Source organism: Sardina pilchardus, unplaced genomic scaffold (genome assembly GCF_963854185.1).
Source record: "Sardina pilchardus unplaced genomic scaffold, fSarPil1.1 HAP1_SCAFFOLD_81, whole genome shotgun sequence".
Lineage (NCBI taxonomy): Eukaryota > Metazoa > Chordata > Actinopteri > Clupeiformes > Clupeidae > Sardina > Sardina pilchardus.
The window spans coordinates 46,643-65,905 of NW_026910892.1; positions in this window are offsets into that span (position 1 = coordinate 46,643).

Genomic DNA, 19,263 nt, shown 5'->3' on the forward strand with positions numbered 1-19,263 from the left:
CACCACATCAGAGTGAATGATGCGACTGAACCGCGTGCGCTGGAGCCACCGGTGAGCGGCCAGTAGCTCATTGAGGCCCTTTTTGTTGTATGCGCTTGGTTTCAAGCTTCTAAGACCTTCCAATTTCAAGCTATGAAGAAAAAGTGAAGACACGTTTACTTTTCATATTTCATGACAGTTGGCTGAGACGGCCAAAACATGGGCTCGTGGAAACTTTTTTCAAAATCCACTTTGGGCTTGTAAGATGTTGTAAAGTGACTTTCTGTCACAATGCAGTACATGCACCTCAACACCCAACTTCATGAACACCACATCAGAGTGAATGATGCGACTGAACCGCGTGCGCTGGAGCCACCAGTGAGCGGCCAGTAGCTCATTGAGGCCCTTTGTGTTGTATGCGCTTGGTTTCAAGCTTCTAAGACCTTCCAATTTCAAGCTATGAAGGAAAAGTGAAGACACGTTTACTTTTCATATTTCTCGACAGTTGGCTGAGACGGCCAAAACATGCGCTCGTGGAAACTTTTTTCAAAATTCACTTTGGGCTTGTAAGATGTTGTAAAGTGACTTTCTGTCACAATGCAGTACATGCACCTCAACACCCAACTTCATGAACACCACATCAGAGTGAATGATGCGACTGAACCGCGTGCGCTGGAGCCACCAGTGAGCGGCCAGTAGCTCATTGAGGCCCTTTGTGTTGTATGCGCTTGGTTTCAAGCTTCTAAGACCTTCCAATTTCAAGCTATGAAGGAAAAGTGAAGACACGTTTACTTTTCATATTTCTCGACAGTTGGCTGAGACGGCCAAAACATGCGCTCGTGGAAACTTTTTTCAAAATCCACTTTGGGCTTGTAAGATGTTGTAAAGTGACTTTCTGTCACAATGCAGTACATGCACCTCAACACCCAACTTCATGAACACCACATCAGAGTGAATGATGCGACTGAACCGCGTGCGCTGGAGCCACCAGTGAGCGGCCAGTAGCTCATTGAGGCCCTTTTTGTTGTATGCGCTTGGTTTCAAGCTTCTAAGACCTTCCAATTTCAAGCTATGAAGGAAAAGTGAAGACACGTTTACTTTTCATATTTCATGACAGTTGGCTGAGACGGCCAAAACATGCGCTCGTGGAAACTTTTTTCAAAATCCACTTTGGGCTTGTAAGATGTTGTAAAGTGACTTTCTGTCACAATGCAGTACATGCACCTCAACACCCAACTTCATGAACACCACATCAGAGTGAATGATGCGACTGAACCGCGTGCGCTGGAGCCACCAGTGAGCGGCCAGTAGCTCATTGAGGCCCTTTGTGTTGTATGCGCTTGGTTTCAAGCTTCTAAGACCTTCCAATTTCAAGCTATGAAGGAAAAGTGAAGACACGTTTACTTTTCATATTTCTCGACAGTTGGCTGAGACGGCCAAAACATGCGCTCGTGGAAACTTTTTTCAAAATCCACTTTGGGCTTGTAAGATGTTGTAAAGTGACTTTCTGTCACAATGCAGTACATGCACCTCAACACCCAACTTCATGAACACCACATCAGAGTGAATGATGCGACTGAACCGCGTGCGCTGGAGCCACCAGTGAGCGGCCAGTAGCTCATTGAGGCCCTTTGTGTTGTATGCGCTTGGTTTCAAGCTTCTAAGACCTTCCAATTTCAAGCTATGAAGGAAAAGTGAAGACACGTTTACTTTTCATATTTCTCGACAGTTGGCTGAGACGGCCAAAACATGCGCTCGTGGAAACTTTTTTCAAAATCCACTTTGGGCTTGTAAGATGTTGTAAAGTGACTTTCTGTCACAATGCAGTACATGCACCTCAACACCCAACTTCATGAACACCACATCAGAGTGAATGATGCGACTGAACCGCGTGCGCTGGAGCCACCAGTGAGCGGCCAGTAGCTCATTGAGGCCCTTTGTGTTGTATGCGCTTGGTTTCAAGCTTCTAAGACCTTCCAATTTCAAGCTATGAAGGAAAAGTGAAGACACGTTTACTTTTCATATTTCATGACAGTTGGCTGAGACGGCCAAAACATGCGCTCGTGGAAACTTTTTTCAAAATCCACTTTGGGCTTGTAAGATGTTGTAAAGTGACTTTCTGTCACAATGCAGTACATGCACCTCAACACCCAACTTCATGAACACCACATCAGAGTGAATGATGCGACTGAACCGCGTGCGCTGGAGCCACCAGTGAGCGGCCAGTAGCTCATTGAGGCCCTTTGTGTTGTATGCGCTTGGTTTCAAGCTTCTAAGACCTTCCAATTTCAAGCTATGAAGGAAAAGTGAAGACACGTTTACTTTTCATATTTCATGACAGTTGGCTGAGACGGCCAAAACATGCGCTCGTGGAAACTTTTTTCAAAATCCACTTTGGGCTTGTAAGATGTTGTAAAGTGACTTTCTGTCACAATGCAGTACATGCACCTCAACACCCAACTTCATGAACACCACATCAGAGTGAATGATGCGACTGAACCGCGTGCGCTGGAGCCACCAGTGAGCGGCCAGTAGCTCATTGAGGCCCTTTGTGTTGTATGCGCTTGGTTTCAAGCTTCTAAGACCTTCCAATTTCAAACTATGAAGGAAAAGTGAAGACACGTTTACTTTTCATATTTCATGACAGTTGGCTGAGACGGCCAAAACATGCGCTCGTGGAAACTTTTTTCAAAATCCACTTTGGGCTTGTAAGATGTTGTAAAGTGACTTTCTGTCACAATGCAGTACATGCACCTCAACACCCAACTTCATGAACACCACATCAGAGTGAATGATGCGACTGAACCGCGTGCGCTGGAGCCACCAGTGAGCGGCCAGTAGCTCATTGAGGCCCTTTGTGTTGTATGCGCTTGGTTTCAAGCTTCTAAGACCTTCCAATTTCAAGCTATGAAGGAAAAGTGAAGACACGTTTACTTTTCATATTTCTCGACAGTTGACTGAGACGGCCAAAACATGCGCTCGTGGAAACTTTTTTCAAAATCCACTTTGGGCTTGTAAGATGTTGTAAAGTGACTTTCTGTCACAATGCAGTACATGCACCTCAACACCCAACTTCATGAACACCACATCAGAGTGAATGATGCGACTGAACCGCGTGCGCTGGAGCCACCAGTGAGCGGCCAGTAGCTCATTGAGGCCCTTTGTGTTGTATGCGCTTGGTTTCAAGCTTCTAAGACCTTCCAATTTCAAGCTATGAAGGAAAAGTGAAGACACGTTTACTTTTCATATTTCATGACAGTTGGCTGAGACGGCCAAAACATGCGCTCGTGGAAACTTTTTTCAAAATCCACTTTGGGCTTGTAAGATGTTGTAAAGTGACTTTCTGTCACAATGCAGTACATGCACCTCAACACCCAACTTCATGAACACCACATCAGAGTGAATGATGCGACTGAACCGCGTGCGCTGGAGCCACCAGTGAGCGGCCAGTAGCTCATTGAGGCCCTTTTTGTTGTATGCGCTTGGTTTCAAGCTTCTAAGACCTTCCAATTTCAAGCTATGAAGGAAAAGTGAAGACACGTTTACTTTTCATATTTCATGACAGTTGGCTGAGACGGCCAAAACATGCGCTCGTGGAAACTTTTTTCAAAATCCACTTTGGGCTTGTAAGATGTTGTAAAGTGACTTTCTGTCACAATGCAGTACATGCACCTCAACACCCAACTTCATGAACACCACATCAGAGTGAATGATGCGACTGAACCGCGTGCGCTGGAGCCACCGGTGAGTGGCCAGTAGCTCATTGAGGCCCTTTTTGTTGTATGCGCTTGGTTTCAAGCTTCTAAGACCTTCCAATTTCAAGCTATGAAGGAAAAGTGAAGACACGTTTACTTTTCATATTTCATGACAGTTGGCTGAGACGGCCAAAACATGCGCTCGTGGAAACTTTTTTCAAAATCCACTTTGGGCTTGTAAGATGTTGTAAAGTGACTTTCTGTCACAATGCAGTACATGCACCTCAACACCCAACTTCATGAACACCACATCAGAGTGAATGATGCGACTGAACCGCGTGCGCTGGAGCCACCAGTGAGCGGCCAGTAGCTCATTGAGGCCCTTTGTGTTGTATGCGCTTGGTTTCAAGCTTCTAAGACCTTCCAATTTCAAGCTATGAAGGAAAAGTGAAGACACGTTTACTTTTCATATTTCTCGACAGTTGGCTGAGACGGCCAAAACATGCGCTCGTGGAAACTTTTTTCAAAATCCACTTTGGGCTTGTAAGATGTTGTAAAGTGACTTTCTGTCACAATGCAGTACATGCACCTCAACACCCAACTTCATGAACACCACATCAGAGTGAATGATGCGACTGAACCGCGTGCGCTGGAGCCACCAGTGAGCGGCCAGTAGCTCATTGAGGCCCTTTGTGTTGTATGCGCTTGGTTTCAAGCTTCTAAGACCTTCCAATTTCAAGCTATGAAGGAAAAGTGAAGACACGTTTACTTTTCATATTTCTCGACAGTTGGCTGAGACGGCCAAAACATGCGCTCGTGGAAACTTTTTTCAAAATCCACTTTGGGCTTGTAAGATGTTGTAAAGTGACTTTCTGTCACAATGCAGTACATGCACCTCAACACCCAACTTCATGAACACCACATCAGAGTGAATGATGCGACTGAACCGCGTGCGCTGGAGCCACCAGTGAGCGGCCAGTAGCTCATTGAGGCCCTTTGTGTTGTATGCGCTTGGTTTCAAGCTTCTAAGACCTTCCAATTTCAAGCTATGAAGGAAAAGTGAAGACACGTTTACTTTTCATATTTCATGACAGTTGGCTGAGACGGCCAAAACATGCGCTCGTGGAAACTTTTTTCAAAATCCACTTTGGGCTTGTAAGATGTTGTAAAGTGACTTTCTGTCACAATGCAGTACATGCACCTCAACACCCAACTTCATGAACACCACATCAGAGTGAATGATGCGACTGAACCGCGTGCGCTGGAGCCACCAGTGAGCGGCCAGTAGCTCATTGAGGCCCTTTGTGTTGTATGCGCTTGGTTTCAAGCTTCTAAGACCTTCCAATTTCAAGCTATGAAGGAAAAGTGAAGACACGTTTACTTTTCATATTTCATGACAGTTGGCTGAGACGGCCAAAACATGCGCTCGTGGAAACTTTTTTCAAAATCCACTTTGGGCTTGTAAGATGTTGTAAAGTGACTTTCTGTCACAATGCAGTACATGCACCTCAACACCCAACTTCATGAACACCACATCAGAGTGAATGATGCGACTGAACCGCGTGCGCTGGAGCCACCAGTGAGCGGCCAGTAGCTCATTGAGGCCCTTTGTGTTGTATGCGCTTGGTTTCAAGCTTCTAAGACCTTCCAATTTCAAACTATGAAGGAAAAGTGAAGACACGTTTACTTTTCATATTTCATGACAGTTGGCTGAGACGGCCAAAACATGCGCTCGTGGAAACTTTTTTCAAAATCCACTTTGGGCTTGTAAGATGTTGTAAAGTGACTTTCTGTCACAATGCAGTACATGCACCTCAACACCCAACTTCATGAACACCACATCAGAGTGAATGATGCGACTGAACCGCGTGCGCTGGAGCCACCAGTGAGCGGCCAGTAGCTCATTGAGGCCCTTTGTGTTGTATGCGCTTGGTTTCAAGCTTCTAAGACCTTCCAATTTCAAGCTATGAAGGAAAAAAGACACGTTTACTTTTCATATTTCATGACAGTTGGCTGAGACGGCCAAAACATGCGCTCGTGGAAACTTTTTTCAAAATCCACTTTGGGCTTGTAAGATGTTGTAAAGTGACTTTCTGTCACAATGCAGTACATGCACCTCAACACCCAACTTCATGAACACCACATCAGAGTGAATGATGCGACTGAACCGCGTGCGCTGGAGCCACCAGTGAGCGGCCAGTAGCTCATTGAGGCCCTTTGTGTTGTATGCGCTTGGTTTCAAGCTTCTAAGACCTTCCAATTTCAAGCTATGACGGAAAAGTGAAGACACGTTTACTTTTCATATTTCATGACAGTTGGCTGAGACGGCCAAAACATGCGCTCGTGGAAACTTTTTTCAAAATCCACTTTGGGCTTGTAAGATGTTGTAAAGTGACTTTCTGTCACAATGCAGTACATGCACCTCAACACCCAACTTCATGAACACCACATCAGAGTGAATGATGCGACTGAACCGCGTGCGCTGGAGCCACCAGTGAGCGGCCAGTAGCTCATTGAGGCCCTTTGTGTTGTATGCGCTTGGTTTCAAGCTTCTAAGACCTTCCAATTTCAAGCTATGAAGGAAAAGTGAAGACACGTTTACTTTTCATATTTCATGACAGTTGGCTGAGACGGCCAAAACATGCGCTCGTGGAAACTTTTTTCAAAATCCACTTTGGGCTTGTAAGATGTTGTAAAGTGACTTTCTGTCACAATGCAGTACATGCACCTCAACACCCAACTTCATGAACACCACATCAGAGTGAATGATGCGACTGAACCGCGTGCGCTGGAGCCACCAGTGAGCGGCCAGTAGCTCATTGAGGCCCTTTGTGTTGTATGCGCTTGGTTTCAAGCTTCTAAGACCTTCCAATTTCAAGCTATGAAGGAAAAGTGAAGACACGTTTACTTTTCATATTTCATGACAGTTGGCTGAGACGGCCAAAACATGCGCTCGTGGAAACTTTTTTCAAAATCCACTTTGGGCTTGTAAGATGTTGTAAAGTGACTTTCTGTCACAATGCAGTACATGCACCTCAACACCCAACTTCATGAACACCACATCAGAGTGAATGATGCGACTGAACCGCGTGCGCTGGAGCCACCAGTGAGCGGCCAGTAGCTCATTGAGGCCCTTTGTGTTGTATGCGCTTGGTTTCAAGCTTCTAAGACCTTCCAATTTCAAGCTATGAAGGAAAAGTGAAGACACGTTTACTTTTCATATTTCATGACAGTTGGCTGAGACGGCCAAAACATGCGCTCGTGGAAACTTTTTTCAAAATCCACTTTGGGCTTGTAAGATGTTGTAAAGTGACTTTCTGTCACAATGCAGTACATGCACCTCAACACCCAACTTCATGAACACCACATCAGAGTGAATGATGCGACTGAACCGCGTGCGCTGGAGCCACCAGTGAGCGGCCAGTAGCTCATTGAGGCCCTTTGTGTTGTATGCGCTTGGTTTCAAGCTTCTAAGACCTTCCAATTTCAAGCTATGAAGGAAAAGTGAAGACACGTTTACTTTTCATATTTCATGACAGTTGGCTGAGACGGCCAAAACATGCGCTCGTGGAAACTTTTTTCAAAATCCACTTTGGGCTTGTAAGATGTTGTAAAGTGACTTTCTGTCACAATGCAGTACATGCACCTCAACACCCAACTTCATGAACACCACATCAGAGTGAATGATGCGACTGAACCGCGTGCGCTGGAGCCACCAGTGAGCGGCCAGTAGCTCATTGAGGCCCTTTGTGTTGTATGCGCTTGGTTTCAAGCTTCTAAGACCTTCCAATTTCAAGCTATGAAGGAAAAGTGAAGACACGTTTACTTTTCATATTTCATGACAGTTGGCTGAGACGGCCAAAACATGCGCTCGTGGAAACTTTTTTCAAAATCCACTTTGGGCTTGTAAGATGTTGTAAAGTGACTTTCTGTCACAATGCAGTACATGCACCTCAACACCCAACTTCATGAACACCACATCAGAGTGAATGATGCGACTGAACCGCGTGCGCTGGAGCCACCAGTGAGCGGCCAGTAGCTCATTGAGGCCCTTTGTGTTGTATGCGCTTGGTTTCAAGCTTCTAAGACCTTCCAATTTCAAGCTATGAAGGAAAAGTGAAGACACGTTTACTTTTCATATTTCATGACAGTTGGCTGAGACGGCCAAAACATGCGCTCGTGGAAACTTTTTTCAAAATCCACTTTGGGCTTGTAAGATGTTGTAAAGTGACTTTCTGTCACAATGCAGTACATGCACCTCAACACCCAACTTCATGAACACCACATCAGAGTGAATGATGCGACTGAACCGCGTGCGCTGGAGCCACCAGTGAGCGGCCAGTAGCTCATTGAGGCCCTTTGTGTTGTATGCGCTTGGTTTCAAGCTTCTAAGACCTTCCAATTTCAAGCTATGAAGGAAAAGTGAAGACACGTTTACTTTTCATATTTCATGACAGTTGGCTGAGACGGCCAAAACATGCGCTCGTGGAAACTTTTTTCAAAATCCACTTTGGGCTTGTAAGATGTTGTAAAGTGACTTTCTGTCACAATGCAGTACATGCACCTCAACACCCAACTTCATGAACACCACATCAGAGTGAATGATGCGACTGAACCGCGTGCGCTGGAGCCACCAGTGAGCGGCCAGTAGCTCATTGAGGCCCTTTGTGTTGTATGCGCTTGGTTTCAAGCTTCTAAGACCTTCCAATTTCAAGCTATGAAGGAAAAGTGAAGACACGTTTACTTTTCATATTTCATGACAGTTGGCTGAGACGGCCAAAACATGCGCTCGTGGAAACTTTTTTCAAAATCCACTTTGGGCTTGTAAGATGTTGTAAAGTGACTTTCTGTCACAATGCAGTACATGCACCTCAACACCCAACTTCATGAACACCACATCAGAGTGAATGATGCGACTGAACCGCGTGCGCTGGAGCCACCAGTGAGCGGCCAGTAGCTCATTGAGGCCCTTTGTGTTGTATGCGCTTGGTTTCAAGCTTCTAAGACCTTCCAATTTCAAGCTATGAAGGAAAAGTGAAGACACGTTTACTTTTCATATTTCATGACAGTTGGCTGAGACGGCCAAAACATGCGCTCGTGGAAACTTTTTTCAAAATCCACTTTGGGCTTGTAAGATGTTGTAAAGTGACTTTCTGTCACAATGCAGTACATGCACCTCAACACCCAACTTCATGAACACCACATCAGAGTGAATGATGCGACTGAACCGCGTGCGCTGGAGCCACCAGTGAGCGGCCAGTAGCTCATTGAGGCCCTTTGTGTTGTATGCGCTTGGTTTCAAGCTTCTAAGACCTTCCAATTTCAAGCTATGAAGGAAAAGTGAAGACACGTTTACTTTTCATATTTCATGACAGTTGGCTGAGACGGCCAAAACATGCGCTCGTGGAAACTTTTTTCAAAATCCACTTTGGGCTTGTAAGATGTTGTAAAGTGACTTTCTGTCACAATGCAGTACATGCACCTCAACACCCAACTTCATGAACACCACATCAGAGTGAATGATGCGACTGAACCGCGTGCGCTGGAGCCACCAGTGAGCGGCCAGTAGCTCATTGAGGCCCTTTGTGTTGTATGCGCTTGGTTTCAAGCTTCTAAGACCTTCCAATTTCAAGCTATGAAGGAAAAGTGAAGACACGTTTACTTTTCATATTTCATGACAGTTGGCTGAGACGGCCAAAACATGCGCTCGTGGAAACTTTTTTCAAAATCCACTTTGGGCTTGTAAGATGTTGTAAAGTGACTTTCTGTCACAATGCAGTACATGCACCTCAACACCCAACTTCATGAACACCACATCAGAGTGAATGATGCGACTGAACCGCGTGCGCTGGAGCCACCAGTGAGCGGCCAGTAGCTCATTGAGGCCCTTTGTGTTGTATGCGCTTGGTTTCAAGCTTCTAAGACCTTCCAATTTCAAGCTATGAAGGAAAAGTGAAGACACGTTTACTTTTCATATTTCATGACAGTTGGCTGAGACGGCCAAAACATGCGCTCGTGGAAACTTTTTTCAAAATCCACTTTGGGCTTGTAAGATGTTGTAAAGTGACTTTCTGTCACAATGCAGTACATGCACCTCAACACCCAACTTCATGAACACCACATCAGAGTGAATGATGCGACTGAACCGCGTGCGCTGGAGCCACCAGTGAGCGGCCAGTAGCTCATTGAGGCCCTTTGTGTTGTATGCGCTTGGTTTCAAGCTTCTAAGACCTTCCAATTTCAAGCTATGAAGGAAAAGTGAAGACACGTTTACTTTTCATATTTCATGACAGTTGGCTGAGACGGCCAAAACATGCGCTCGTGGAAACTTTTTTCAAAATCCACTTTGGGCTTGTAAGATGTTGTAAAGTGACTTTCTGTCACAATGCAGTACATGCACCTCAACACCCAACTTCATGAACACCACATCAGAGTGAATGATGCGACTGAACCGCGTGCGCTGGAGCCACCAGTGAGCGGCCAGTAGCTCATTGAGGCCCTTTGTGTTGTATGCGCTTGGTTTCAAGCTTCTAAGACCTTCCAATTTCAAGCTATGAAGGAAAAGTGAAGACACGTTTACTTTTCATATTTCATGACAGTTGGCTGAGACGGCCAAAACATGCGCTCGTGGAAACTTTTTTCAAAATCCACTTTGGGCTTGTAAGATGTTGTAAAGTGACTTTCTGTCACAATGCAGTACATGCACCTCAACACCCAACTTCATGAACACCACATCAGAGTGAATGATGCGACTGAACCGCGTGCGCTGGAGCCACCAGTGAGCGGCCAGTAGCTCATTGAGGCCCTTTGTGTTGTATGCGCTTGGTTTCAAGCTTCTAAGACCTTCCAATTTCAAGCTATGAAGGAAAAGTGAAGACACGTTTACTTTTCATATTTCATGACAGTTGGCTGAGACGGCCAAAACATGCGCTCGTGGAAACTTTTTTCAAAATCCACTTTGGGCTTGTAAGATGTTGTAAAGTGACTTTCTGTCACAATGCAGTACATGCACCTCAACACCCAACTTCATGAACACCACATCAGAGTGAATGATGCGACTGAACCGCGTGCGCTGGAGCCACCAGTGAGCGGCCAGTAGCTCATTGAGGCCCTTTGTGTTGTATGCGCTTGGTTTCAAGCTTCTAAGACCTTCCAATTTCAAGCTATGAAGGAAAAGTGAAGACACGTTTACTTTTCATATTTCATGACAGTTGGCTGAGACGGCCAAAACATGCGCTCGTGGAAACTTTTTTCAAAATCCACTTTGGGCTTGTAAGATGTTGTAAAGTGACTTTCTGTCACAATGCAGTACATGCACCTCAACACCCAACTTCATGAACACCACATCAGAGTGAATGATGCGACTGAACCGCGTGCGCTGGAGCCACCAGTGAGCGGCCAGTAGCTCATTGAGGCCCTTTGTGTTGTATGCGCTTGGTTTCAAGCTTCTAAGACCTTCCAATTTCAAGCTATGAAGGAAAAGTGAAGACACGTTTACTTTTCATATTTCATGACAGTTGGCTGAGACGGCCAAAACATGCGCTCGTGGAAACTTTTTTCAAAATCCACTTTGGGCTTGTAAGATGTTGTAAAGTGACTTTCTGTCACAATGCAGTACATGCACCTCAACACCCAACTTCATGAACACCACATCAGAGTGAATGATGCGACTGAACCGCGTGCGCTGGAGCCACCAGTGAGCGGCCAGTAGCTCATTGAGGCCCTTTGTGTTGTATGCGCTTGGTTTCAAGCTTCTAAGACCTTCCAATTTCAAGCTATGAAGGAAAAGTGAAGACACGTTTACTTTTCATATTTCATGACAGTTGGCTGAGACGGCCAAAACATGCGCTCGTGGAAACTTTTTTCAAAATCCACTTTGGGCTTGTAAGATGTTGTAAAGTGACTTTCTGTCACAATGCAGTACATGCACCTCAACACCCAACTTCATGAACACCACATCAGAGTGAATGATGCGACTGAACCGCGTGCGCTGGAGCCACCAGTGAGCGGCCAGTAGCTCATTGAGGCCCTTTGTGTTGTATGCGCTTGGTTTCAAGCTTCTAAGACCTTCCAATTTCAAGCTATGAAGGAAAAGTGAAGACACGTTTACTTTTCATATTTCATGACAGTTGGCTGAGACGGCCAAAACATGCGCTCGTGGAAACTTTTTTCAAAATCCACTTTGGGCTTGTAAGATGTTGTAAAGTGACTTTCTGTCACAATGCAGTACATGCACCTCAACACCCAACTTCATGAACACCACATCAGAGTGAATGATGCGACTGAACCGCGTGCGCTGGAGCCACCAGTGAGCGGCCAGTAGCTCATTGAGGCCCTTTGTGTTGTATGCGCTTGGTTTCAAGCTTCTAAGACCTTCCAATTTCAAGCTATGAAGGAAAAGTGAAGACACGTTTACTTTTCATATTTCATGACAGTTGGCTGAGACGGCCAAAACATGCGCTCGTGGAAACTTTTTTCAAAATCCACTTTGGGCTTGTAAGATGTTGTAAAGTGACTTTCTGTCACAATGCAGTACATGCACCTCAACACCCAACTTCATGAACACCACATCAGAGTGAATGATGCGACTGAACCGCGTGCGCTGGAGCCACCAGTGAGCGGCCAGTAGCTCATTGAGGCCCTTTGTGTTGTATGCGCTTGGTTTCAAGCTTCTAAGACCTTCCAATTTCAAGCTATGAAGGAAAAGTGAAGACACGTTTACTTTTCATATTTCATGACAGTTGGCTGAGACGGCCAAAACATGCGCTCGTGGAAACTTTTTTCAAAATCCACTTTGGGCTTGTAAGATGTTGTAAAGTGACTTTCTGTCACAATGCAGTACATGCACCTCAACACCCAACTTCATGAACACCACATCAGAGTGAATGATGCGACTGAACCGCGTGCGCTGGAGCCACCAGTGAGCGGCCAGTAGCTCATTGAGGCCCTTTGTGTTGTATGCGCTTGGTTTCAAGCTTCTAAGACCTTCCAATTTCAAGCTATGAAGGAAAAGTGAAGACACGTTTACTTTTCATATTTCATGACAGTTGGCTGAGACGGCCAAAACATGCGCTCGTGGAAACTTTTTTCAAAATCCACTTTGGGCTTGTAAGATGTTGTAAAGTGACTTTCTGTCACAATGCAGTACATGCACCTCAACACCCAACTTCATGAACACCACATCAGAGTGAATGATGCGACTGAACCGCGTGCGCTGGAGCCACCAGTGAGCGGCCAGTAGCTCATTGAGGCCCTTTGTGTTGTATGCGCTTGGTTTCAAGCTTCTAAGACCTTCCAATTTCAAGCTATGAAGGAAAAGTGAAGACACGTTTACTTTTCATATTTCATGACAGTTGGCTGAGACGGCCAAAACATGCGCTCGTGGAAACTTTTTTCAAAATCCACTTTGGGCTTGTAAGATGTTGTAAAGTGACTTTCTGTCACAATGCAGTACATGCACCTCAACACCCAACTTCATGAACACCACATCAGAGTGAATGATGCGACTGAACCGCGTGCGCTGGAGCCACCAGTGAGCGGCCAGTAGCTCATTGAGGCCCTTTGTGTTGTATGCGCTTGGTTTCAAGCTTCTAAGACCTTCCAATTTCAAGCTATGAAGGAAAAGTGAAGACACGTTTACTTTTCATATTTCATGACAGTTGGCTGAGACGGCCAAAACATGCGCTCGTGGAAACTTTTTTCAAAATCCACTTTGGGCTTGTAAGATGTTGTAAAGTGACTTTCTGTCACAATGCAGTACATGCACCTCAACACCCAACTTCATGAACACCACATCAGAGTGAATGATGCGACTGAACCGCGTGCGCTGGAGCCACCAGTGAGCGGCCAGTAGCTCATTGAGGCCCTTTGTGTTGTATGCGCTTGGTTTCAAGCTTCTAAGACCTTCCAATTTCAAGCTATGAAGGAAAAGTGAAGACACGTTTACTTTTCATATTTCATGACAGTTGGCTGAGACGGCCAAAACATGCGCTCGTGGAAACTTTTTTCAAAATCCACTTTGGGCTTGTAAGATGTTGTAAAGTGACTTTCTGTCACAATGCAGTACATGCACCTCAACACCCAACTTCATGAACACCACATCAGAGTGAATGATGCGACTGAACCGCGTGCGCTGGAGCCACCAGTGAGCGGCCAGTAGCTCATTGAGGCCCTTTGTGTTGTATGCGCTTGGTTTCAAGCTTCTAAGACCTTCCAATTTCAAGCTATGAAGGAAAAGTGAAGACACGTTTACTTTTCATATTTCATGACAGTTGGCTGAGACGGCCAAAACATGCGCTCGTGGAAACTTTTTTCAAAATCCACTTTGGGCTTGTAAGATGTTGTAAAGTGACTTTCTGTCACAATGCAGTACATGCACCTCAACACCCAACTTCATGAACACCACATCAGAGTGAATGATGCGACTGAACCGCGTGCGCTGGAGCCACCAGTGAGCGGCCAGTAGCTCATTGAGGCCCTTTGTGTTGTATGCGCTTGGTTTCAAGCTTCTAAGACCTTCCAATTTCAAGCTATGAAGGAAAAGTGAAGACACGTTTACTTTTCATATTTCATGACAGTTGGCTGAGACGGCCAAAACATGCGCTCGTGGAAACTTTTTTCAAAATCCACTTTGGGCTTGTAAGATGTTGTAAAGTGACTTTCTGTCACAATGCAGTACATGCACCTCAACACCCAACTTCATGAACACCACATCAGAGTGAATGATGCGACTGAACCGCGTGCGCTGGAGCCACCAGTGAGCGGCCAGTAGCTCATTGAGGCCCTTTGTGTTGTATGCGCTTGGTTTCAAGCTTCTAAGACCTTCCAATTTCAAGCTATGAAGGAAAAGTGAAGACACGTTTACTTTTCATATTTCATGACAGTTGGCTGAGACGGCCAAAACATGCGCTCGTGGAAACTTTTTTCAAAATCCACTTTGGGCTTGTAAGATGTTGTAAAGTGACTTTCTGTCACAATGCAGTACATGCACCTCAACACCCAACTTCATGAACACCACATCAGAGTGAATGATGCGACTGAACCGCGTGCGCTGGAGCCACCAGTGAGCGGCCAGTAGCTCATTGAGGCCCTTTGTGTTGTATGCGCTTGGTTTCAAGCTTCTAAGACCTTCCAATTTCAAGCTATGAAGGAAAAGTGAAGACACGTTTACTTTTCATATTTCATGACAGTTGGCTGAGACGGCCAAAACATGCGCTCGTGGAAACTTTTTTCAAAATCCACTTTGGGCTTGTAAGATGTTGTAAAGTGACTTTCTGTCACAATGCAGTACATGCACCTCAACACCCAACTTCATGAACACCACATCAGAGTGAATGATGCGACTGAACCGCGTGCGCTGGAGCCACCAGTGAGCGGCCAGTAGCTCATTGAGGCCCTTTGTGTTGTATGCGCTTGGTTTCAAGCTTCTAAGACCTTCCAATTTCAAGCTATGAAGGAAAAGTGAAGACACGTTTACTTTTCATATTTCATGACAGTTGGCTGAGACGGCCAAAACATGCGCTCGTGGAAACTTTTTTCAAAATCCACTTTGGGCTTGTAAGATGTTGTAAAGTGACTTTCTGTCACAATGCAGTACATGCACCTCAACACCCAACTTCATGAACACCACATCAGAGTGAATGATGCGACTGAACCGCGTGCGCTGGAGCCACCAGTGAGCGGCCAGTAGCTCATTGAGGCCCTTTGTGTTGTATGCGCTTGGTTTCAAGCTTCTAAGACCTTCCAATTTCAAGCTATGAAGGAAAAGTGAAGACACGTTTACTTTTCATATTTCATGACAGTTGGCTGAGACGGCCAAAACATGCGCTCGTGGAAACTTTTTTCAAAATCCACTTTGGGCTTGTAAGATGTTGTAAAGTGACTTTCTGTCACAATGCAGTACATGCACCTCAACACCCAACTTCATGAACACCACATCAGAGTGAATGATGCGACTGAACCGCGTGCGCTGGAGCCACCAGTGAGCGGCCAGTAGCTCATTGAGGCCCTTTGTGTTGTATGCGCTTGGTTTCAAGCTTCTAAGACCTTCCAATTTCAAGCTATGAAGGAAAAGTGAAGACACGTTTACTTTTCATATTTCATGACAGTTGGCTGAGACGGCCAAAACATGCGCTCGTGGAAACTTTTTTCAAAATCCACTTTGGGCTTGTAAGATGTTGTAAAGTGACTTTCTGTCACAATGCAGTACATGCACCTCAACACCCAACTTCATGAACACCACATCAGAGTGAATGATGCGACTGAACCGCGTGCGCTGGAGCCACCAGTGAGCGGCCAGTAGCTCATTGAGGCCCTTTGTGTTGTATGCGCTTGGTTTCAAGCTTCTAAGACCTTCCAATTTCAAGCTATGAAGGAAAAGTGAAGACACGTTTACTTTTCATATTTCATGACAGTTGGCTGAGACGGCCAAAACATGCGCTCGTGGAAACTTTTTTCAAAATCCACTTTGGGCTTGTAAGATGTTGTAAAGTGACTTTCTGTCACAATGCAGTACATGCACCTCAACACCCAACTTCATGAACACCACATCAGAGTGAATGATGCGACTGAACCGCGTGCGCTGGAGCCACCAGTGAGCGGCCAGTAGCTCATTGAGGCCCTTTGTGTTGTATGCGCTTGGTTTCAAGCTTCTAAGACCTTCCAATTTCAAGCTATGAAGGAAAAGTGAAGACACGTTTACTTTTCATATTTCATGACAGTTGGCTGAGACGGCCAAAACATGCGCTCGTGGAAACTTTTTTCAAAATCCACTTTGGGCTTGTAAGATGTTGTAAAGTGACTTTCTGTCACAATGCAGTACATGCACCTCAACACCCAACTTCATGAACACCACATCAGAGTGAATGATGCGACTGAACCGCGTGCGCTGGAGCCACCAGTGAGCGGCCAGTAGCTCATTGAGGCCCTTTGTGTTGTATGCGCTTGGTTTCAAGCTTCTAAGACCTTCCAATTTCAAGCTATGAAGGAAAAGTGAAGACACGTTTACTTTTCATATTTCATGACAGTTGGCTGAGACGGCCAAAACATGCGCTCGTGGAAACTTTTTTCAAAATCCACTTTGGGCTTGTAAGATGTTGTAAAGTGACTTTCTGTCACAATGCAGTACATGCACCTCAACACCCAACTTCATGAACACCACATCAGAGTGAATGATGCGACTGAACCGCGTGCGCTGGAGCCACCAGTGAGCGGCCAGTAGCTCATTGAGGCCCTTTGTGTTGTATGCGCTTGGTTTCAAGCTTCTAAGACCTTCCAATTTCAAGCTATGAAGGAAAAGTGAAGACACGTTTACTTTTCATATTTCATGACAGTTGGCTGAGACGGCCAAAACATGCGCTCGTGGAAACTTTTTTCAAAATCCACTTTGGGCTTGTAAGATGTTGTAAAGTGACTTTCTGTCACAATGCAGTACATGCACCTCAACACCCAACTTCATGAACACCACATCAGAGTGAATGATGCGACTGAACCGCGTGCGCTGGAGCCACCAGTGAGCGGCCAGTAGCTCATTGAGGCCCTTTGTGTTGTATGCGCTTGGTTTCAAGCTTCTAAGACCTTCCAATTTCAAGCTATGAAGGAAAAGTGAAGACACGTTTACTTTTCATATTTCATGACAGTTGGCTGAGACGGCCAAAACATGCGCTCGTGGAAACTTTTTTCAAAATCCACTTTGGGCTTGTAAGATGTTGTAAAGTGACTTTCTGTCACAATGCAGTACATGCACCTCAACACCCAACTTCATGAACACCACATCAGAGTGAATGATGCGACTGAACCGCGTGCGCTGGAGCCACCAGTGAGCGGCCAGTAGCTCATTGAGGCCCTTTGTGTTGTATGCGCTTGGTTTCAAGCTTCTAAGACCTTCCAATTTCAAGCTATGAAGGAAAAGTGAAGACACGTTTACTTTTCATATTTCATGACAGTTGGCTGAGACGGCCAAAACATGCGCTCGTGGAAACTTTTTTCAAAATCCACTTTGGGCTTGTAAGATGTTGTAAAGTGACTTTCTGTCACAATGCAGTACATGCACCTCAACACCCAACTTCATGAACACCACATCAGAGTGAATGATGCGACTGAACCGCGTGCGCTGGAGCCACCAGTGAGCGGCCAGTAGCTCATTGAGGCCCTTTGTGTTGTATGCGCTTGGTTTCAAGCTTCTAAGACCTTCCAATTTCAAGCTATGAAGGAAAAGTGAAGACACGTTTACTTTTCATATTTCATGACAGTTGGCTGAGACGGCCAAAACATGCGCTCGTGGAAACTTTTTTCAAAATCCACTTTGGGCTTGTAAGATGTTGTAAAGTGACTTTCTGTCACAATGCAGTACATGCACCTCAACACCCAACTTCATGAACACCACATCAGAGTGAATGATGCGACTGAACCGCGTGCGCTGGAGCCACCAGTGAGCGGCCAGTAGCTCATTGAGGCCCTTTGTGTTGTATGCGCTTGGTTTCAAGCTTCTAAGACCTTCCAATTTCAAGCTATGAAGGAAAAGTGAAGACACGTTTACTTTTCATATTTCATGACAGTTGGCTGAGACGGCCAAAACATGCGCTCGTGGAAACTTTTTTCAAAATCCACTTTGGGCTTGTAAGATGTTGTAAAGTGACTTTCTGTCACAATGCAGTACATGCACCTCAACACCCAACTTCATGAACACCACATCAGAGTGAATGATGCGACTGAACCGCGTGCGCTGGAGCCACCAGTGAGCGGCCAGTAGCTCATTGAGGCCCTTTGTGTTGTATGCGCTTGGTTTCAAGCTTCTAAGACCTTCCAATTTCAAGCTATGAAGGAAAAGTGAAGACACGTTTACTTTTCATATTTCATGACAGTTGGCTGAGACGGCCAAAACATGCGCTCGTGGAAACTTTTTTCAAAATCCACTTTGGGCTTGTAAGATGTTGTAAAGTGACTTTCTGTCACAATGCAGTACATGCACCTCAACACCCAACTTCATGAACACCACATCAGAGTGAATGATGCGACTGAACCGCGTGCGCTGGAGCCACCAGTGAGCGGCCAGTAGCTCATTGAGGCCCTTTGTGTTGTATGCGCTTGGTTTCAAGCTTCTAAGACCTTCCAATTTCAAGCTATGAAGGAAAAGTGAAGACACGTTTACTTTTCATATTTCATGACAGTTGGCTGAGACGGCCAAAACATGCGCTCGTGGAAACTTTTTTCAAAATCCACTTTGGGCTTGTAAGATGTTGTAAAGTGACTTTCTGTCACAATGCAGTACATGCACCTCAACACCCAACTTCATGAACACCACATCAGAGTGAATGATGCGACTGAACCGCGTGCGCTGGAGCCACCAGTGAGCGGCCAGTAGCTCATTGAGGCCCTTTGTGTTGTATGCGCTTGGTTTCAAGCTTCTAAGACCTTCCAATTTCAAGCTATGAAGGAAAAGTGAAGACACGTTTACTTTTCATATTTCATGACAGTTGGCTGAGACGGCCAAAACATGCGCTCGTGGAAACTTTTTTCAAAATCCACTTTGGGCTTGTAAGATGTTGTAAAGTGACTTTCTGTCACAATGCAGTACATGCACCTCAACACC